The sequence below is a fragment of the Cherax quadricarinatus genome, chromosome 6 (assembly GCF_038502225.1).
Source record: "Cherax quadricarinatus isolate ZL_2023a chromosome 6, ASM3850222v1, whole genome shotgun sequence".
Taxonomy (NCBI): domain Eukaryota; kingdom Metazoa; phylum Arthropoda; class Malacostraca; order Decapoda; family Parastacidae; genus Cherax; species Cherax quadricarinatus.
This window is the reverse complement of record NC_091297.1, coordinates 35,124,445-35,148,838: the sequence shown is the minus strand read 5'-3', so window position 1 is coordinate 35,148,838 and position 24,394 is coordinate 35,124,445.

Sequence of the window (24,394 nt, the reverse complement as noted above, 5' to 3'; positions counted from 1 at the left end):
GTCAACGCCCCCGCGGCCCGGTCTGTGACCAGGCCTCCTGGTGGATCAGAGCCTGATCAACCAGGCTGTTGCTGCTGGCTGCACGCAAACCAACGAACGAGCCACAGCCCGGCTGGTCAAGAACCGACTTTAGGTGCTTGTCCAGTGCCAGCTTGAAGACTGCCAGGGGTCTGTTGGTAATCCCCCTTATGTATGCTGGGAGGCAGTTGAACAGTCTCGGGCCCCTGACACTTATTGTATGGTCTCTTAACGTGCTAGTGACACCCCTGCTTTTCATTGGGGGGATGGTGCATCGTCTGCCAAGTCTTTTGTTTTCGTAGTGAGTGATTTTCGTGTGCAAGTTCGGTACTAGTCCCTCTAGGATTTTCCAGGTGTATATAATCATGTATCTCTCCCGCCTGTGTTCCAGGGAATACAGGTTCAGGAACCTCAAGCGCTCCCAGTAATTGAGGTGTTTTATCTCCGTTATGCGCGCCGTGAAGGTTCTCTGTACATTTTCTAGGTCAGCAATTTCACCTGCCTTGAAAGGTGCTGTTAGTGTGCAGCAATATTCCAGCCTAGATAGAACAAGTGACCTGAAGAGTGTCATCATGGGCTTGGCCTCCCTAGTTTTGAAGGTTCTCATTATCCATCCTGTCATTTTTCTAGCAGATGCGATTGATACAATGTTATGGTCCTTGAAGGTGAGATCCTCCGACATGATCACTCCCAGGTCTTTGACGTTGGTGTTTCGCTCTATTTTGTGGCCAGAATTTGTTTTGTACTCTGATGAAGATTTAATTTCCTCGTGTTTACCATATCTGAGTAATTGAAATTTCTCATCGTTGAACTTCATATTGTTTTCTGCAGCCCACTGAAAGATTCGGTTGATGTCCGCCTGGAGCCTTGCAGTGTCTGCAATGGAAGACACTGTCATGCAGATTCGGGTGTCATCTGCAAAGGAAGACACGGTGCTGTGGCTGACATCCTTGTCTATGTCGGATATGAGGATGAGGAACAAGATGGGAGCGAGTACTGTGCCTTGTGGAACAGAGCTTTTCACCGTAGCTGCCTCGGACTTTACTCTGTTGACGACTACTCTCTGTGTTCTGTTAGTGAGGAAATTATAGATCCATCGACCGACTTTTCCTGTTATCCCTTTAGCACGCATTTTGTGCGCTATTACGCCATGGTCACACTTGTCGAAGGCTTTTGCAAAGTCTGTATATATTACATCTGCATTCTTTTTATCTTCTAGTGCATTTAGGACCTTGTCGTAGTGATCCAATAGTTGAGACAGACAGGAGCGACCTGTTCTAAACCCATGTTGCCCTGGGTTGTGTAACTGATGGGTTTCTAGATGGGTGGTGATCTTGCTTCTTAGGACTCTTTCAAAGATTTTTATGATATGGGATGTTAGTGCTATCGGTCTGTAGTTCTTTGCTGTTGCTTTACTGCCCCCTTTGTGGAGTGGGGCTATGTCTGTTGTTTTTAGTAACTGTGGGACGACCCCCGTGTCCATGCTCCCTCTCCATAGGATGGAAAAGGCTCGTGATAGGGGCTTCTTGCAGTTCTTGATGAACACAGAGTTCCATGAGTCTGGCCCTGGGGCAGAGTGCATGGGCATGTCATTTATCGCCTGTTCGAAGTCATTTGGCGTCAGGATAACATCGGATAGGCTTGTGTTAACCAAATTTTGTGGCTCTCATAAAAAATTCGTTTTGATCTTCGACTCTCAGTCTGGTTAGCGGCTTGCTAAAAACTGAGTCATATTGGGACTTGAGTAGCTCACTCATTTCCTTGTTGTCATCTGTGTAGGACCCATCTTGTTTAAGTAGGGGCCCAATACTGGATGTTGTTCTCGACTTTGATTTGGCATAGGAGAAGAAATACTTTGGGTTTCTTTCGATTTCATTTATGGCTTTTAGTTCTTCCCGCGATTCCTGACTCCTATAAGATTCGTTTAGGTGAGTTGCGAGCGCTGTCTAGTGTGGGAGGAACAGAGAGAGGATTGAACGAGTGTGTGTGTGAACAAACATTGGTATGAACAAGTACGTGTATGAACAAGCGCATTTGAACAACTGTCGGTGTGAAAAAGCGTGTATATTGAACCAGCATGAGAACGCGTGTGAACAACCGTGTGCACGAACACAAGAGTGTGTATGAACAAGTTAGTGTACAAATACGCGAGTATTCGAGATAAAGAAGACTGAACAAGCATGTGTATGAACAAGTGCGTTTATAAACACAAGACAAACGTTAGATGAATGAACACACAAAGTTGCGTTCAGTCAGGTATACGTGATTGTGAACACAACGTAACTAAGCACTGACTGCCAAGCTCTGTTCAGTCCCGATTTATAAACAACAACAGAAGTATCTGTTCATTCAAATTGTTCAGTGGAACTTTATTATATCAGTTCAAAAGTTTAATAATACTGTTTGTAAGTACTGTATGTAGAAACTCGTTATATTTATAGAAAACGAGAGTTGGTAACGTCCGAGACGAGAGTTTGCTATGAAAGTCTTGTCTTGTTCCAGGGTTTGTATTTGTGTTGTTCCAGGGTCTATATATGTGTTGTCCCAGGGTCTGTATTTGTGTTGTTCCTGGGTCTGTATATGTGTTGTCCCAGGGTCTGTATATGTGTTGTCCCAGGGTCTGTATATGTGTTGTTCCTGGGTCTGTATATGTGTTGTCCCAGGGTCTGTATATGTGTTGTTCCTGGGTCTGTATATGTGTTGTCCCAGGGTCTGTATTTGTGTTGTCCCAGGGTCTGTATTTGTGTTGTTCCTGGGTCTGTATATGTGTTGTCCCAGGGTCTGTATATGTGTTGTTCCAGGGTCTGTATTTGTGTTGTTCCTGGGTCTGTATTTGTGTTGTTCCTGGGTCTGTATATGTGTTCCAGGGTCTGTATTTGTGTTGTTCCTGGGTCTGTATTTGTGTTGTCCCAGGGTCTGTATTTGTGTTGTTCCTGGGTCTGTATATGTGTTGTCCCAGGGTCTGTATATGTGTTGTTCCAGGGTCTGTATTTGTGTTGTTCCTGGGTCTGTATTTGTGTTGTTCCTGGGTCTGTATATGTGTTCCAGGGTCTGTATTTGTGTTGTTCCTGGGTCTGTATTTGTGTTGTTCCTGGGTCTGTATATGTGTTCCAGGGTCTGTATTTGTGTTGTTCCAGGGTCTGTATTTGTGTTGTTCCTGGGTCTGTATATGTGTTGTTCCAGGGTCTGTATATGTGTTGTTCCAGGGTCTGCATATGTGTTGTTCCTGGGTCTGTATATGTGTTGTTCCTGGGTCTGTATTTGTGTTGTTCCAGGGTCTGTATTTGTGTTGTTCCAGAGTCTGTATATGTGTTGTTCCAAGGTCTGTATATGAGTTGTTCCAGGGTCAGTATTTGTCTTGTTCCAGGGTCAGTATTTGCCTTGTTCCAGGGTCTGTATATGTGTTGTTCCAGGGCCTGTATATGTGTTGTTCCAGGGTCAGTATTTGCCTTGTTCCAGGGTCAGTGTTTGTCTTGTTCCAGGGTCTGTATATGTGTTGTTCCAGGTCTGTATTTGTCTTGTTCCATGGTCTGTATATGTTTTGCTCTAAGGTCAGTATTTGTCTTGTTCCAGGGTCAGTATTTGTCTTGTTCCAGGGTCTGTATATGTGTTGTTCCAGGGTCTGTATATGTGTTGTTCCAGGGTCTGTATATTTGTTGTTCCAGGGTCTGTATTTGTCTTGTTCCAGGGTCTGTATATGTGTTGTTCCAGGGTCTGTATATTTGTTGTTCTAGGGTCTGTATTTGTCTTGTTCCAGGATCTGTATTTGTCTTATTCCAGGGTCTGTATATGTGTTGTTCCAGGGTCTGTATTTGTCTTGTTCCAGGGTCTGTATTTGTCTTGTTCCAGGGTCTGTATATGTGTTGTTCCAGTGTATGTATTTGTCTTGTTCCAGGGTCTGTATTTGTCTTGTTCCAGGGTCTGTATTTATCTTGTTCCAGGGTCTGTATATGTGTTGTTCCAGTGTATGTATTTGTCTTGTTCTAGGGTCTGTATATTTGTTATTCCAGAGTCTGTATATGTGTTGTTCCAGAGTCTGTATATGTGTTGTTCCAGGGTCTGCATTACATTAAACTAGTTGTACATATGTCTGAAATTAATGATAATCTCCCGCCCTGTACACATGATCAATATTATAAACTCACGTGAGGCTGAATAAGACTTTATAAAGTCGAGTGAGGCTGAACAAGACTTAATAAAGGCACGAGAGGCTGAACAAGACTTTATAAGGTCACGTGACGTTGAACAAGATTTTATAATGACTGGAGAGGCTGAACAAGAGTTTACATCAGACGAAATATATTTTGAGGCTGAACTTTATCAAGCAGAGCTGGTAAAGACAACTTGTAAAGTAGTCTCTGCTCAGCCTTACGTGACTTAATAAAATCTTGTTAAGCTTCGCAAGACTTTATAAAGTCTAGTGAAGCTTTGTGGCTTTATGTCTCACCACCGGCTGATTATGTCTGCTGATGCTGCCAGTGAGTGAGTGTACAACCTCGCGGGAGCTCTCAGCAGACTGCTCCCAGGTGTACAAGTTCAATATGCATCAATACAGGTCCATTACAAGAGCTATAAATGTCAGAACGAGAGTTGTACATGACCTGTCTGTGCCTGGGAGGTTTCCAACACTGTTGCAACGAACACAGTGTCACCAATACTAACAATGTAATCAATCCACCGTGCATATTTTCAAGACAGGTTCCTCTAAATACTGGTACTAAGAATAATAATATTTTTGTAGATTTGTTGTGTCCTCTGTTTTATAAATTTATTGGGTTATAGTGTAACATTTTTCTCCTCCTTGCTTCACACGTTTCAGTGTTAGTTCTTCGTGTGTGTGTTGTCTCTCTCTCCTCTTCTCTCCCTGCAGGGGATGCTGCATATCTTCCTCTCAGCCGCTCCTCTCCTCCCAGCATCTCTGGTTGTCGTGGTTACCAGAAGAGGAGCTTGCATGCGTCCCTGCCGCCCACACACATGATCAAGATGACGCCAACCAGAATACCTGAGAGGGAGACATGTGTTAGTAACAGTGTACACACACACACACACACACACACACACACACACACACACACACACACACACACAAACACACACACACACACACACACACACACACACACACACACACACACACACACACACATACACTCACACACACACACACACACACACACACACACACACACACACACACACACACACACACACACACACACACACACACACACACACACACACACACACACACACACACACACACACACACACACACACACACACACACACACACACATACACATACACACACACACACACACACACACACACACACACACACATACACACGTACGTACGTAAGTACGTACATTAAGGACATAAGAGAAAGAAGAGATGACGAAACAGCAAGACTGGACCTGGTGCTTACACAGGTACATCTGACGCAGGTGAAATACAATATAAGAGCCTTCTGGGTGGCAGTGATGATGCAGTACTGAGCGTCTAGTACCTAGTGGAACTAAAGCTGCCGGGAAGTACAGTGAGCTGTCAGCGTGAAAATCCGGATTTAAAAAGAGGAAATGTTTGAAAGGTTGAGAGAGTCCCTGAATGTAGTTAATTAGGTAAGTGACATGGAAGACAAGTCAGTGGATGATATGCTGGAGTACCTAGCTGGAAATTACCAAGAAGATGCAGGGAGGCACCAGAAAAGAAAAGTGTAAGATTTGATTCTGCCGCCGACATGGCTAGTTCATTGTGGACCCCATATCAATCAATTGGATTATCTTTTGCAAGCAAATTTAGGAATTTTGGTTAATATGTTTGGTATCTTATTTTCATTCATTAGATATCTTGGCATATCGTATAGGTTACATAATGTCTGTCTCTATATATACTTCAATAAGTGGACAATTAAGCACATAGTGTTCATGAAAGTGACCATAGGGCTGACCACATTAAAATGCCAGAAGATCTTGTAACTAAGCCTAAGCTTGACCACTTACAACATCAGTCAGTCTGTTTTCAAAACAATTTGCTTCATCACAGTGAATGATAGTTCTACTCAGGCTTCTAACTGCGTTCCTACAACATTCAGTTTCATTATTTACTTCTCTCCTAATAATATTCTCAATGCTAGACACAGACATACCAAATTTATATTCTATATTTCCCTTCAGGGTACTTTGTTTGGCTAACTTACCAATTTTATTATGAAGGAGTAATTCAGTGTGTGACGGAGTCCATACAAGTTCTCTGGCTTCTCCCGTGTGTATGTTGTTAGTCATTATGTAAGATCCTTCAGTGATGACATAGAATGAGTAATAATCAGGAGTTAAGCTCAGTGTTATAAGTTAACTTTATTACCATTAGGATAGCACTCAAGTTAACTTATTCAGTGTAGACCCCCAGTTGTTAATTCTTATGCCTAACTCAACATAGCTCCTATCCTTCTTAACTAGAGAGGTGGCAATAAAAGCAGACGCAGCCCTGCCAGCAGACTCCTGCTTAGATCCATCAATTTATAAAACTTGTGATAAATTATTGCTTTTTCAGCAGTTGTCTGCAAATTATTTAAGGAAGTATAAGAGAGTGGAAAAAAGTTTAGAAAGTTAATAACGGATGAGAACAGAGAACTGAGCAGATTAGCCAAAGATGAACATGCAAGGGAGGGAGCTTGAGAATGACATAGCAGCAAAGGGCAAGTCTGAACCGAAACTGTTTCACAGCCACATCAGAAGAAGGTGGCGGTAAAGGACCAGGCAATTCAAGTGAGGAAGGAAGGAGGAGAACTCTCCAACAACGACGTGAAAGTCTGTGATGTGTTGATAAAACGATATAAAGACGTCTTCTCAGTAGAAACTGGGGCTATACCAGAGAAACTAAGGCACAAAGGGCACTGATAATTAATGGATGCCATCTACACAATAGGGTAAGTGGTAAAAAAACTTTCTGATGAACCTAGACATAGTGTCACTATAGATTCCGCGAGAGGGTGTAAACGCATTGTGTAAACTACTAGCTGTGATCTATAATAATCAATAGATAAGGGACAATTCTCAGAAGTTTGGAAGACAGCGAATTTTTTCCCTATATTTAAGAATTGAGATAGACAGGAAGCATTGAACTACAGACCAATTTCTATGATACGAATGCCATGCAAGTTAATGGAAAAAATTATCAAAAGGAGAGTGGTAGAACGCTTGAAAGGATGCAGTGTCGAAAATAATCGGTATATTTTTTCAGAAATAGGAAATCTTGTTATACCAACTTGTTGGCATACTACGACAAAGTAACAGATGTTCAGCAGGAGAAAGAGGGATGGGTATTTTCTTAGACTGTAAGAATGCATTTCATACATGATCTCTGAAGAGGCTGGGTCAAATAACTTGAGGTGCAGGAAAGAATAACAGGGAACATAGTCCAATAGATCCAAGAGTAGGTGAAGGATGCAAAGAGTTTTGGCAGGAAAGAGACGTCAGAATGGAGAAAAATAATTAGCGGGGTTTTGCAAGGATCAGCATTAAGGCCAGCACTGCTTCTGGTTTGTGTGAATGATATTTTAGATGGGATTGCTTCAGATATATCCCTGTTTGATGATGATGAGGATATAAACAGATGACTGATAATGGGGTGTACACTCGGAGGACAGAGGCTGCAGACCTCACTCAAAGAAAAAGACTTATGGTCTAGCATAGTGTCTAGCATATCACAAATGGCTCACATCAACACCGCAACGTCTGCAACCAATGCTCATCTGGTAAATCTGAGAGTAGACTTCAAGACCCTGAAGAATGAGCCATTCTGGGCCCTTTAAGCAAAATAGTGTATCAAAAAATGCAGAATGTCCATACCACAACAGATGACTCGAAACTATCTAGTCACCCACATGGTGCTAAGCCAGACCCATCCCCCAGTCATAGCACTAATACTCACAGTGCTGGTGCTGGCCCAGGCTCCCCCAGTCATAGCACTAATACTCACAGTGCTGGTGCTGGCCCAGGCTCCCCCAGTCATAGCACTAATACCCACAGTGCTGGTGCTGGCCCAGGCTCCCCCAGTCATAGCACTAATACCCACAGTGCTGGTGCTGGCCCAGGCTCCCCCAGCCATAGCACTAATACCCACAGTGCTGGTGCTGGCCCAGGCCCAGCCGCTGACCCAGCCCCAGCCCCCAGCCCCAGTGCTGACCCAGACCCAGCCCCCAGCCTTACTGCCAGCCCAGACTCTCCTAGGGACACTACCAAAACCACCACAAAAACAGTAAATATACAACCATCTAAAACCGTAAATATACAACCATCATTGCACAAGACCGTGGCCCACAGTACAGATGTTGGAGAGGAGTCTCCTCCTTCTTCCTCTACTGGGGAAAGTAGATGGAATCCAGGACGGGGTGGCCCTGGCTTGGATACTGAGGATTATAGTGCAGTCCCAGAACCTGCAGAAATTGACAACACACCTCCCAACAATTCTCAACCAAAGGTGAATTTGTGCAAATATTATGCTTGGGGCATCTGTAAGCATGGAATAACAGGGGAAAAATTGGGACATGCAACTTTGACCATCCCAAAAAATGTAGCGACCTCCTGTCTAAAGGAATGTGTCGTTCTTCTTCCTGTACTTTCTTTCACCCAAAAATGTGCCACTCCTCGGTCCTCCAGAAGCAGTGTTACAACATCAAGTGCCCTACATACCATCTAAAAGGGACCAGGAGGCACAGACCCCACAAGACAAACAATAGTAGCTACGACAACCCAACTCCAGGTGATTTTTTAGTGGCAGGAAACGAAAAAGGAAAATGGAAGGAAATAACAAAAATAGTCCACCACCTTGGAGCCTTGTTGAACTGGAGGCACAGCCAGTGGCCACCCATGGCCCTCCAGAATTACAACTACTGATGCCAATAACAAAATCCCCCCAACAAACACAGAATACAACCTCGTTCATATTTGCTAATATACAGGGCCTTAAGCCATCCACCAACAACAAAATACCTTTTATCAGTGGACTTCTAGAGGAGTCTAATGCAATGTTTGCAGCCTTCACAGAGACTCACACAAAAGATCACTTTGACAGTGAAATATGGATAAGTGGTTACAACCTTTTTAGATGCGACAGAAAAAACAGGCAACAAGGGGGGGTTGGCCTGTATGTCAAAGAGTCCCTTATCTGCACGGAGTTGCTGAACACCACAAATGAGGTAGTTGAAGTTCTATCAATAAAGATCGAGAACCAAAACCTAGTCATTGTGGTTGTATACAAGCCACCAGATGCAACCTCACAACAGTTCAAGGAACAGCTACTGAAAATTGATTACTGTTTGGAAAACCTTCCAGCTCCATCCCCAAACATCTTACTGCTTGGTGATTTCAACCTAAGGCATACAAAATGGAAGAATGTAGCAAATAATGTTATAGCTGAAACAATCCCCGGAGGTAGCGCAGATGAAAGGTCACACACACATGAGCTACTAAGTCTCTGCGAAAAACACACCTTAAGCCAGCAGATAGTGGAGCCAACAAGACTAGAAAACACACTTGACCTTATCTTCACAAATAATGAGGACCTGATAAGAGACATAAGAATATAAAAAACAACTAATTCCGATCACAACCTAATCGAAGTCCAGACGTACATGCATAGGGGTCCTGATCAGCAGAATGCATGTACCTGTGAAGGTGTCTTCACAAAATACAACTTCAACAACAAGAACATCAACTGGGACCAGGTAAACCATGTCCTAAACGAAACATGTTGGGAAGATGTCTTAAATGACATGGATCCAAACCAGTGCCTTGAAAGGATCAACTTCCTGGTAGCCGAAGCATGTTCTAGGCATATTCCCCTAAGAAAGAAGAAGAGCAGGAGTAAACTGGAGAGAAAAAGACGCTCCTCTACAGAAGACGACGAAGAGTCACTGAGCTCCTCAGGAGTGCTAGAACATCTGATACACGAAAGGAGGCGCTGACCAGCGAAGTGGAAACTATCAAACTTAAGCTAAATGACTCTTACAGGAACCAGGAGAGGCAGGAGGAGCTTAAAGCTATTAGTGAAATTGAAAGAAATTCAAAATATTTCTTTTCATATTCCAAAAACAAGGCAAATACCACATCTAGTATCGGGCCCTTACTCAGACAGGATGGGACTTACACAGATGACAACAAGGAAATGAGTGAAATATTGAAATCCCAGTACGACTCTGTGTTTAGTGAACCACTAATCGGTCTGAGGATCGACGACCCAAATGATTTCTTCATGAATGAGCCTCAAAACTCCATAAATGTATGCCAGATTTCCGACATTACCCCAACTCCGATAGATTTCGAAAAAGCTATTGACAACATGCCTATGCACTCAGCCCCGGGCCCAGACTCGTAGAACTCTGTTTTCATTAAGAACTGCAAGAAACCCCTCTCTCGTGCCCTAAGTACACTATGGAGGAGGAGCTTGGACATGGGTGAAATTCCACAGTCACTTAAAACAACGGATATAGCCCCACTCCATAAAGGTGGCAGCAAAGCATTAGCTAAGAACTATAGACCAATAGCTCTGACGTCCCACATCATAAAAATCTTTGAAAGAGTGCTAAGAAGCAGGATTGCAAATCACCTGGATTCCCAAAATATGCACAATCCAGGGCAACATGGGTTCAGGGCAGGTCGCTCCTGCCTCTCACAACTACTGGATCACTATGACATGGCCTTGGATGCACTGGAAGAAAATCAGAATGCAGATGTAATATACACAGACTTTGCAAAAGCATTTGACAAATGCGATCATGGCGTAATAGCCCATAAAATACGTGCTAAAGGAATAACTGGGAAAGTGGGGAGATGGATCTTCAACTTCCTAACAAATCGAACACAAAGAGTAGTGGTCAACAGAGTTAAATCGGAGGCTGCCATAGTGAAGAGCTCTGTTCCACAAGGCACAGTACTCGCCCCAATCTTATTCCTTATCCTCATATCAGACATAAACAGAGATATACACCACAGCACTGTATCATCCTTTGTGGATGATACTAGGATCTGCATGAGGCTGTCATCTGCTGAGGACGCGGTTAATCTCCAAGAAGATATAAACAAAGTTTTCCAATGGGCAACAGTAAACAATATGATGTTCAATGAGGACAAATTCCAACTACTCCGTTATGGAAAACTGGAGGAGATAATAACTAGAACAGAGTATACTACTGACTCCGGCCATACAATAGAGCGGAAAACTAATGTAAGGGACCTGGGAGTAGTAATGTCTGAGGATCTGACTTTCAAGGATCACAACAGTGCCACGATCGCACGTGCAAAGAAAATGATAGGATGGATAATGAGAACTTTCAAAACGAGAGATGCCAAGCCCATGATGATCCTTTTCAAATCACTTGTTCTCTCTAGGCTGGAATACTGCTGTGCATTAACATCTCCATTCAAAGCAGGAGAAATCGCAGATCTAGAAAGTGTACAGAGATCCTTTACTGCACGTATAAGTTCTGTCAAGCACCTTAACTACTGGGAACGCTTGGAAGCACTTGACTTGTACTCGTTGGAACGCAGGAGGGAGAGATATATCATAATCTACACTTGGAAAATCTTGGAAAGAATGGTCCCAAATCTGCACACAGAAATCACTCCCTACGAAAGTAAAAGACTGGGCAGGCGATGCAAAATGCCCCCAATAAAAAGTAGGGGCACCATTGGTACACTAAGGGAAAACACCATAAGTGTCCGGGGCCCAAAACTGTTCAACAGCCTCCCATCAAGCATTAGGGGAATTGCCAATAAACCCCTGGCTGCCTTCAAGAGAGAGCTGGACAGATACCTAAAATCAGTGCCGGATCAGCCGGGCTGTGGCTCGTACGTTGGACTGCGTGCGGCCAGCAGTAACAGCCTAGTTGATCAGGCCCTGATCCATCGGGAGGCCTGGTCATGGACCGGGCCGCGGGGGCGTTGATCCTCGGAATAACCTCCAGGTAACCATCTAGGAATATACAGCACCAGTATGGAACCCACACAGGAACTTGGACTCGACCCCTGCAACCTCAACTAGGTGAGTACAACTAGGTGAGTACACACACACAAACAATGAAGGAGCTAAGCTCTATCCAGACGCTCTAACAGACAGCTGCTGTGGCCAGGAACAGCTAAGCACAGGGACACTGGATAGGGAAGAGACAGTAGGAAGAAATGCGTTAATGGCAGGAACTAATTAATCTCAGAGGATGCTCAGGGAAGTACAGTGGGAGGACGAACAGGAGAGGCAGTTTTTTTCTATGGCATCCAAGAAGTAGAAGGTGAAACTTACGAAACAAGAAAACAGGAGAAAGAAAAATGAATGAAAGCATCATGAAAGCAATAGGAGAGGACGACATGACCCAGATGACAAATTTTCGGAGAATCGGGTGGGTTGCGATAGGAAAAAAGCGTCCAGTCAAAGTAATTTTCAAGGCAGAGTCTGCTCGAAACTTGATCCTGCAGGAGAAAGTGCGTCTAAGGGACAAACCGGAGTATCGGAGCATGTACCTTGACCAAGACAGAACACAAGAAAAAAGGATTATTCTGAAAGCGAGGGTGCAACGTCACAAGGAGGAATGGGAGGCAAGAGAAGGGGAGCAGGAGAAACCAGACCCAGGTGGAAGAACAGACACAACCTCCTCCAGTACCACCCACAGAAGGAACCCAACCATGGCAACCCCAATGCAATCAAACAACCTAATCCAAAACACATACTGTACCCTCTGCGTCCATCCCCCTCACCACAAACCTCACCCCCACTGTAACCCCCCATAGGCCCTCTGCTTTCATCCCCCATACCACAGACCCCACCCCTACAGCAACCCCCTATAGGCCCCCGCCAGGGCACCTGCTCCCCCAAACCCACCATTCTCCTCAGACAACAGTTATATAAAACAAGTTGAAGGTTTGGTACACAAACGCTGATGGAATATCGAATAAATGTGAGGAGTGGCATGAAAGAATCAAAGGGATGTCCCCAGACATCATAGCAATCACAGAAACAAAACTCACTGTAGATGAATGGTTCAAAGAACCGACATGTTGTTAAATTAGACATTCTATTCAAGATTCTATTCAAGATTGATGGACTGACCACATCGACTCAAGGCTGAGGGACTGATTACCTCATTCTCCTCCTGTTCTTCAAGTTTATCCTTTGTATGGACTGATGAAGCCACTGTGTGGCGAAACGTTTCCTCAATGAAGATACCCAAGTGTTGCACATGTGTCTAATTTAACAAAACTCACTGTAACAGACGCAATCTTCCCACCCAGATATCAGATCCTGAGGAAGGATGGAAGGCGCAGAGGGGGAGGAGGGGTTGCACTGCTCATTAAAAACCGAAGGGGATATCAGGAAATGGAAGGACTGGACGAGATTGGTGAAAGGGATTACATAGTAGGTACAGTTCAGTCAGGGGGAACATAAGGTAGTCATTGCAGTGATGTATAACCCACCACAGAACTGCAGGAGGCCAAGAGAGGAACATGTTGAGGGCAACAGAGCAATGGTGGACACACTACCTGAGGTGGCAAGAAGAGCTCACTCGAGTAGAGCGAAGTTACTGGTTATGGGCGACTTCAACCACAGGGAAATTGACAGGGAAAACCTAGTGCCACATGGGGGTCCCGAAACATGGAGAGCCAAGATGATGGATGTAGTACTGGAAAACCTCATGCACCAACATGTTAGGGAAACTACCAGATAGAGAGGGGAGGATGAACCAGTAAGACTGGACCTTATGTTAACCCCGAGTGGCTCAGACATCGAGGATACCACATATGAAAGGCCCTTTGGAGCTAGTAACCACGTGGTTCTGAGCTTTGAATACATCGTAGACCTACAAGTGGAGAAGTAACAGGAGTAGAAAGGGAAAAGCCAAACTATAAAAGAGGGGACCACAAAGGTATGAGAATCTTCCTGCAGGAGGTTCAGTGAGAAAGAGAGTTGGTAGGAAAGTCAGTAAACGAAATGATGGACTATGTAACAACAAAATGCAAGGAGGCAGAGGAAAGGTTTGTTCCCAAGGGTAACAGAAATAATGGGAAGACCAGAATGAGCCCTTGGTTTGCCCGAAAGTGTAGGAAGGTAAAAACTGAGTGTGCTAGAGAATGGAAAAAGTAGACGACGAGCCAGAAACAAGTATGCACAGATAAAGAGGGAGGCCCAGCGGCAGTACGAAAACGACATAGCATCGAAAGTCAAGTCCGACCTGACACGGCTTTACAGCCACATTAGGATGAAGACAACAGTCATGGACTAGATAATCAGGCTGGTGAAAGAAGATGTGGAGGTCACAAGAAACGACCAAGAAGTATGCAAGGAGCTCAACACGAGATTCCAGTAAGTATTTACTGTGGAGGCAGAAGGGACACTGGGAAGACAAAACAGAGGGGTACACCAACAAGGGATATACCAACAAGTGTTGGATGAAATACGCACAACCGAGGAGGAGGTGAAGAAGCTGCTAAGTGACCTTGATACCTCAAAGGCGGTGGGACCGGACATCTCTCCATGGGTCCTTAGAGAGGGAGCAGAGACACTGTGTGTGCCACTAACCACAATCTTCAACACATCGACACAACGTGTCGGTTCTGTAAACCATTCATCTACATCCCTTGAAACTGGGCAACTGCCTGAGGTATGGAAGACGGCAAATGTAGTCCCCATCTTAAAGAAAGGAGACAGAAACGATGCTCTAAACTAAAGACCAGTGTCACTGACGTGCATAGTATGCAGAGTCATGGAGATGATTATCAGGAGGAGAGTGGTGGAGTACCTAGAAGGGAACAAGGTTATAAACGACAGCCAGCACGGATTCATGGAAGGCAAGTCCTGTGTCAGAAACCTTCTGGAGTTTTATGACAAAGTAACTGAAGTAAGACATGAGAGGGAGGGGTGGGTTGATTACAATTTCTTGGACTGCAAGAAGATTTTCGACACAGTTCCTCAAAGGAGATTAGTGCAGAAGCTAGAGGATCAGGCACGTATAACAGGAAGGGCACTGCAACGGATCAGAGATTACCTGACGGGGAGGCAACAACGAGTCATGGTACGTGATGAGGTATTACAGTGGGCGCCTATGACGAGCGAGGTCCCACAGGGGTCAGTCCTGGAACCAGTGCTACTCTTGGTATATGTGAATGACATGATGGAAGGGATAGACTCAGAAGTGTCCCTGTTTGCAGATGATGTGAAGTTAATGAGGAGAATTAAATCAGATGCGGATCAGACAGAAGTACAAAGAGACCTGGACAGGCTGGATGCGGGTCCAGCAACTGGCTCCTAGAATTTAACCCCGCCAAATGCAAAGTCATGAAGCTCGGGAAGGGCAAAGAAGATCGTAGACAGAGTATAGGCTAGGCGGCCAAAGACTGCAAACCTCACTCAAGGAGAAAGATCTTGGGGTGAGTATAATACTGAGCACGTTGCCGGGAGCACACATTAACCAGATAACTGCTGCGGCATATGGGGGCCTGGCAAACCTGAGAATAGCGTTCCGATACCTCAGTAGGGAATCGTTCAAGACTCTATACACTGTACGTCAAGCCTATACTGGAGTACATGGTACCAGTTTGTAGCCCATACCTGGTCAAGCACGTCAAGAAATTAGAGAAAGTGGAAAGGTTTGCAAGAAGGCTGGTTCCAGAGCTAAGGGGAATATTCTACGAAGAAAGGTTAAGGGTAATCGGTCTGACGACATTGGAGGACAGGAGGGTCAGGGGAGACATGATAGCGACATTCAAAATACTACGTGGAACAGATAAGGTGGACAGAGACAGGATGTTCCAGAGATGGGACACATAAACTAGGGACCACAATTGGAAGTTGAAGACTCAGATGTGTCAAAGTGATGTTAGGAAGTATTTCTTCAGCTACAGAGTTGTTAGGAAGTGTAATAGTCTGGAAAGTGATGTAATGGAGGCAGGAACCATACACGGTTTTAGGACGAGGTATGATGAAGCTCATGGTGCAGGAAGAGGGAGGACTCAGTAGCGGTCATTGAAGAGGCGGGGCCAGGAGCTGAGTCTCGACCCCTGCAACCACAGTTAGGTGAGTACACACACACACACACACACACACTCCAGCAGGAAAGCAATAGTCAAGGAAATCAGGCGAGGAAGGAAGGAGGGAAGATCATCACATGGAATGACCAGGAAGTACGTGATGAGCTCAGCACGATATTTATGGAGGTATTCTCAGCGGAGACAGAAAGGCTTCCAGCAATCCGAGGTAAAGTGTACCAGCGAGTGCTAGATGCACCACACACAACCGAGGAGGAGGTGAAGAAACTGCTATGTCAATTAAATACCTCGAGGTTTGGGTTCTGAGAAGGGGAGCAGAGGCACTGTGTGTGCCGCTAACAATCTTCAACAGTCATGGAGAAGATTATCAGTAGAGTGGTGGAGCAACTAGAAAAGATAGGGCTCATATATGAAAATTAGCACAGCTTCAGTAACGGAAAATCCTGTGCCACAAAGCTGCTGGAGTTCTACAAGGTAACTGAAGTAAGACAGAAGAGAGAGATGAGTATACGTATTACATTTTCTTGGACTGTAATAAAGCTTTTGACACAGTACCACACAAGTGATGAGCAGGCAAGGAAAGTACTGCAGTGGATCAGGGAATACCTAACAGGAAAGAAACGAGTGATGGTACATGATGAGGTGTCGGAGTGGGCGCCTTTTTGGAGTGGGGTTCCACAAGAGTCAGTCCTAGGGCTGGTGCTGTTTCCTGTATATGAGAATGACATGTCAGAAGGGATAGATTCAGAGGTGTCCCTGTTTGCAGACGATGTGAAGCTAATGAGGAGAATACAAGAGGACGAGGCTGCAAGCTTGGTCCGACAAATGGCTCCTAGAGTTCAACACCACCAAGTGCATAATTATGAAACTTGAAGAAGGACAAAGAAGATCGCAGACGGAATACAGGCTTGGGGGGAAGGGGTCAAAGGCAGCAAAACTCACTCAAGGAAAACAATCTTGGGGTGAGTATGATACCGAGAACATCTTTTGAGGAGCACATCAACCAAATGACTGCTGCAGCATATGAGCGCATAATAAACCTAAGAATAGCATTTCAACATCTAAGGAAAGAGTCATTCATCACACTGTATGCAGCACCATTATGGAACCCCACACACATGGTCAAGCAGGTCAAGAAATTAGAAAAAAAGTGCAAAGGTTAGCAACAAAACTAGTTCCGAAGCTAAAGGGTATGTTTTATGAGGAGAGGTTATGGGAAATCAACCTGACAACACCGGAGGGCAGGAGGGATAGGGATGATATGATAACGACTTACAAAATACTGAGAGGAGTTAACAAGGCGAACAGGGCCAGAATGTATCAGAGATGGGACACAGGAACAAGGCGACACAACTGGAGGTTGTAAATTCAGATGAGTTATAGGAATGTTAGGAAGTATCTCTTCAGCCCTAGAGTTGTCAGGAAGTGGAGCAGTCGCGAGAGTGATGTAGTGGAGGCAAGATCCACTCTCTCCCAGCTCTTGGAGCTGTGAGAAAGTGGACCTAGTAGCGACCAACGAAAAGGCGGGGCCAGGAGGTGTGAATCGACCTCTTCAACCAAATATAGGTGACTACAAAGAACGAGAAAGAGAGAGAGAAAGAGAGATATCACATATTTTATGCAGGGAGATAAGAGCGAGACAAAAAAATCAATGTTGTTAAACAGGTAAATGGCAACCGTCTGGAGGTGTGTGGCAACCGGGAGGGAAGGAGGGAGTGAGGGAGTGATGGAGGGAGGGAGTGATGGAGAAAGGGAGGTAGGGAGAGATGGGGTAGGGAGGAACCCGGGAAGGGATTGAGGGAGGGACAGCAATAATTCAGAAATCTTTTGGTAGAAGGTTGAATAGCTTTGGACCACGGATGTTGATACAGTGTTCTCTTATTGTTGTCAGGGAGCCCTCCTACCACTAACTTCATTGTACCGTACATTCTCCCTTATCTCACTCCAGTTAGAGAGAGAGAGAGAGAGAGAGAGAGAGAGAGAGAGAGAGAGAGAGAGAGAGAGAGAGAGAGAGAGAGAGAGAGAGAGAGAGAGAGAGAGAGAGAGAGACATGCAGACAGAGGACGTATGTTAGTGCGCTCAACAAACAGTATAAATTATTACTTAACTATGAAAGTTGAGCAGAAAAAAACTGTTCAGTGAGATTGAACTTTCTACAACACCAATAATAGTAAATCAGCACCTTCGTGGAACTGAATATCGGAGATATTTAAGTGTGTTATGCTGAACAAATGTAGTGTGTGAAGTAAGTCACTGGTAGTGTCTAAGATACCGCCATATATATATATATATATATATATATATATATATATATATATATATGTGTGTGTGTGTGTGTGATGAATGGTATATATATATATATATATATTATATTTATATATTATATATATATATTTTATATATATATATATATATATATATATATATATATATATATATTTATTTATACTTAATTATATATATATACATATATATATATACATATATATATATACATATATATATATATACATATATATATATATATATACATACATATATATATATATATATAAGACTGTTGAGTAGACTTCAGGATGTACATGTTTATAGAGGGGCCACAGATATATCAGATTACTTTTTAGTTGTAGCTACACTGAGAGTAAAAAGTAGATGGGATACAAGGAGAATAGAAGCGTCAGGTATGAGAGAGGTGAAGGTTTATAAACTAAAAGAGGAGGCAGTTAGGGTAAGATATAAACAGCTATTGGAGGATAGATGGGCTAATGAGAGCATAGGCAATGGGGTCGAAGAGGTATGGGGTAGGTTTAAAAATGTAGTGTTAGAGTGTTCAGCAGAAGTTTGTGGTTACAGGAAAGTGGGTGTGGGAGGGAAGAGGAGCGATTGGTGGAATGATGATGTAAAGAGAGTAGTAAGGGAGAAAAAGTTAGCATATGAGAAGTTTTTACAAAGTAGAAGTGATGCAAGGAGGGAAGAGTATATGGAGAAAAAGAGAGAGGTTAAGAGAGTGGTGAAGCAATGTAAAAAGAAAGCAAATGAGAGAGTGGGTGAGATGTTATCAACAAATTTTGTTGAAAATAAGAAAAAGTTTTGGAGTGAGATTAACAAGTTAAGGAAGCCTAGAAAACAAATGGATTTGTCAGTTAAAAATAGGAGAGGAGAGTTATTAAATGGAGAGTTAGAGGTATTGGGAAGATGGAGAGAATATTTTGAGGAATTGTTAAATGTTGATGAAGATAGGGAAGCTGTGATTTCGTGTATAAGGCAAGGAGGAATAACATCTTGTAGGAGTGAGGAAGAGCCAGTTGTGAGTGCAGGGGAAGTTCGTGAAACAGTAGGTAAAATGAAATGGGGTAAGGCAGCCGGGATTGATGGGATAAAGATAGGAATGTTAAAAGCAGGTGGGGATATAGTTTTAGAGTGGTTGGTGTTATTATTTAATAAATGTGTGGAAGAGGGTAAGGTACCTAGGGATTGGCAGAGAGCATGCATAACTCCTTTGTATAAAGGCAAAGGGGACAAAAGAGAGTGCAAAAGTTATAGGGGGATAAGTCTGTTGAGTATACCTGGTAAAGTGTATGGTAGTTATTATTGAAAGAATTAAGAGTAAGACGGAGAATAGGATAGCAGATGAACAAGGAGGCTTTAGGAAAGGTAGGGGGTGTGTGGACCAGGTGTTTGCAGTGAAACATATAAGTGAACAGTATTTAGATAAGGCTAAAGAGGTTTTTGTGGTATTTATGGATTTGGAAAAAGTGTGTGACAGGGTGGATAGGCGGGCAATGTGGCAGATGTTGCAGGTGTATGGTGTAGGAGGTAGGTTACTGAAAGCAGTGAAGAGTTTTTACGAGGATAGTGAGGCTCAAGTTAGAGTATGTAGGAAAGAGGGAAATTATTTCACAGTAAAAGTAGGTCTTAGACAAGGATGTGTGATGTCACCGTGGTTGTTCAATATATTTATAGATGGGGTTGTAAGAGAAGTAATTGCGAGGGTCTTGGCAAGAGGCATGGAGTTAAAAGATAAAGAATCACACATAAAGTGGGAGTTGTAACAGTTGCTCTTTGCTGATGACACTGTGCTCTTGGGAGATTCTGAAGAGAAGTTGCAGAGGTTGGTGGATGAATTTGGTAGGGTATGTAAAAGAAGAAAATTAAAAGTGAATACAGGAAAGAGTAAGGTTATGAGGATAACAAAAAGATTAGGTGATGAAAGATTAGATATCAGATTGGAGGGAGAGAGTATGGAGGAGGTGAATGTATTCAGATACTTGGGAGTGGACGTGTCAGCGGATGGGTCTATGAAAGATGAGGTGAATCATAGAATTGATGAGGGGAAAAGGGTGAGTGGTGCACTTAGGAGTCTGTGGAGACAAAGAACTTTGTCCATGGAAGCAAAGAGGGGAATGCATGAGAGTATAGTTTTACCAACGCTCTTATATGGGTGTGAAGCATGGGCGATGAATGTTGCAGCGAGGAGAAGGCTGGAGGCAGTGGAGATGTCATGTCTGAGGGCAATGTGTGGTGTGAATATAATGCAGAGAATTCGTAGTTTGGAAGTTAGGAGGAGGTGCGGGATTGTCAAAACTGTTATCCAGAGGGCTGAGGAAGGGTTGTTGAGGAGGTTCGGACATGTAGAGAGAATGGAGCAAATCAGAATGACTTCAAGAGTGTATCAGTCTGTAGTGGAAGAAAGGCAGGGTAGGGGTCGGCCTAGGAAAGGATGGAGGGAGGGGGTAAAGGAGGTTTTGTGTGCGAGGGGCTTGGATTTCCAGTGGGCATGCGTGAGCGTGTTTGATAGGAGTGAATGGAGACAAATGGTTTTTAATACTTGACGTACTGTTGGAGTGTGAGCAAAGTAACATTTATGAAGGGATACAGGGAAACCGGCAAGCCGGACTTGAGTCCTGGAGATGGGAAGTACAGTGCCTGCACTCTGGAGGGGTGTTAATGTTGCAGTTTAAAAACTGTAGTGTACAGCACCCTTCTGGCAAGACAGTGATGGAGTGAATGATGGTGAAAGTTTTTCTTTTTCGGGCCACCCTGCCTTGGAAAATTAAAGCACATGGAATAGGAGGAGAAATTTTTTCCTAGATAGAGGCATGGTTGACAAATAGGCAGCAGAGAGTTTGCATAAATGGGGAGAAATCAGAGTGGGGAAGCGTCACGAGCGGTGTTCCACAGGGGTCAGTGTTGGGCCCCCTGCTGTTCACAATCTACATGGACGACATAGATGAGGGCATAAAGAGCGACATCGGCAAGTTTGCCGATGACACCAAAATAGGCCGTCGAATTCATTCTGACGAGGACATTCGAGCACTCCAGGAAGATTTGAATAGACTGATGCAGTGGTCGGAGAAGTGGCAGATGCAGTTTAATATGGACAAATGCAAAGTTCTAAATGTTGGACAGGACAATAACCATGCCACATATAAACTAAATAATGTAGATCTTAATATTACGGATTGCGAAAAAGATTTAGGAGTTCTGGTTAGCAGTAATCTGAAACCAAGACAACAGTGCATAAGTGTTCGCAATAAAGCTAATAGAATCCTTGGCTTCATATCAAGAAGCATAAATAATAGGAGTCCTCAGGTTGTTCTTCAACTCTATACATCCTTGGTTAGGCCTCATTTAGATTATGCTGCACAGTTTTGGTCACCGTATTACAAAATGGATATAAATTCTCTGGAAAATGTACAAAGGAGGATGACAAAGTTGATCCCATGTATCAGAAACCTTCCCTATGAGGATAGACTAAGGGCCCTGAATCTGCACTCTCTAGAAAGACGTAGAATTAGGGGGGATATGATTGAGGTGTATAAATGGAAGACAGGAATAAATAAAGGGGATGTAAATAGTGTGCTGAAAATATCTAGCCTAGACAGGACTCGCAGCAATGGTTTTAAGTTGGAAAAATTCAGATTCAGGAAGGATATAGGAAAGTACTGGTTTGGTAATAGAGTTGTGGATGAATGGAACAAACTCCCGAGTACAGTTATAGAGGCCAAAACGTTGTGTAGCTTTAAAAATAGGTTGGATAAATACATGAGTGGATGTGGGTGGGTGTGAGTTGGACCTGATAGCTTGTGCTACCAGGACGGTTGCCGTGTTCCTCCCTTAAGTCAATGTGACCTGACCTGACTAGGTTGGGTGCATTGGCTTAAGCCGGTAGGAGACTTGGACCTGTCTCGCATGGGCCAGTAGGCCTTCTGCAGTGTTCCTTCGTTCTTATGTTCTTATGTTATGTGTCACAGATGTGTCACAGATGTGTCACAGATGTGTCACAGATGTGTCACAGATGTGTCGCAGATGTGTCACAGATGTGTCACAGATATGCCACAGATGTGCCACAGATGTGCCACAGATGTGCCACAGATGTGCCACAGATGTGCCACAGATGTGCCACGGATGGCTCCAACTTCATTTTGTTCCATAGTTGTGTCTTATGACAGTATAACAGAAGTCCTCAGGTTGTTCTTCAACTCTATATATCCTTGGTTAGGCCTCATTTAGACTGTGCTGCACAGTTCTGGTCACAGTATTACAGAATGGATATAAATGCTCTGGAAAACGTACAGAGGAGGATGACAAAGATGATCCCATGTATCAGAAATCTTCCCAATGAGGATAGACTGAGGCCCTGAATCTGCACTCTCCCGAAAGGCGTAGAATTAGGGGGGATATGATCGAGGTGCATAAATGGAAAACAGGAATAAATAAAGGGGATGTAAATAGCGTTCTGAAAATATCCAGCCAAGACAGGACTCGCAGTAATGGTTTCAAGTTGGAAAAGTTCAGATTCAGGAAGGATATAGGAAAGCACTGGTTTGGTAATAGAGTTGTAGATGAGTGGAACAAACTCCCGAGTACCGTCATAGAAGTTAAGACCTTGTGTATTTTTAAAAATAGGTTAGATAAATACATGAGTGGGTGTGGGTGGGTGCGGGTGGGTGTGGGTGGGTGTGGGTGGGTGTGGGTGGGTGTGGGTGGGTGTGGGTGGGTGTGGGTGGGTGTGAGTTGGACCTGACTAGCTTGTGCTACCAGGTCTGATGCCGTGCTCCTTCCTTAAGTGGAAGTGATCTGACTAGGTGGTCATTGTTCTAGGCCGGGGGGTCATATGGACCGCTTCGCATGGGTCAGAAGGCCTACTGCAGTGTTCCTTCTTTCTTATGTTCTTATGTTCTTTTAAGGCTTTAAAATGAGATGATGTAGATAACAGCTCTTAGCACGTAAATAAAGTTAGGAAAGATTAACCTAACCTTGTAAAACTTTCGTATATCAGAGAGAGAGAGAGCGAATAAAAGAAAAAAAAATAAGAAGAGCTGAGAGACAAGTGCAGAAGTAATCTTGCACAAGCAATGTTAACCAGGGCAATAAAGCAGCAGCTGCCAGCTTTACTTCTCCTTAACCTCGCTCTCATATTTTTTGAGACATGCAAATGAGGATTTTTTGCGGATTTTATTGTGATTTTTCTTTTTCTTCCCTCCTCCCCCCCCCCGTCTCTCTCTCTCTGATGCAGATTATTGTAACATGTGTCTAGCACTAAAACTAACATTAGGGGGGTGAAGCAAATAATGAATATGAATGTCATAGGAATGCAGATACAAATCAGGCTGAGGCTTGGTTACAAATACTCCTGACAGTTTGATGTTGTAGTAGCCAGGCTGAGGCTTGGTTACAAATACTCCTGGCAGTTTGATGTTGTAGTAGCCAGGCTGAGGCTGGGTTACAAATACTCCTGGTAGTTTGATGTTGTAGTAGCCAGGCTGAGGCTTGGTTACAAATACTCCTGGCAGTTTGATGTTGTAGTAGCCAGGCTGAGGCTTGGTTACAAATACTCCTGGCAGTTTGATGTTGTAGTAGCCAGACTGAGGCTTGGTTACAAATACTCCTGGCAGTTTGATGTTGCAGTAGCCAGGCTGAGGCTGGGTTACAAATACTCCTGGTAGTTTGATGTTGTAGTAGCCAGGCTGAGGCTTGGTTACAAATACTCCTGGCAGTTTGATGTTGTAGTAGCCAGGCTGAGGCTTGGTTACAAATACTCCTGGCAGTTTGATGTTGTAGTAGTCAGGCTGAGGCTTGGTTACAAATACTCCTGGCAGTTTGATGTTGTAGTAGCCAGGCTGAGGCTTGGTTACAAATACTCCTGGTAGTTTGATGTTGTAGAAGCCAGGCTGAGGCTTGGTTACAAATACTCCTGGCAGTTTGATGTTGTAGTAGCCAGGCTGAGGCTTGGTTACAAATACTCCTGGTAGTTTGATGTTGTAGTAGCCAGGCTGAGGCTTGGTTACAAATACTCCTGGCAGTTTGATGTTGTAGTAGCCAGGCTGAGGCTTGGTTAC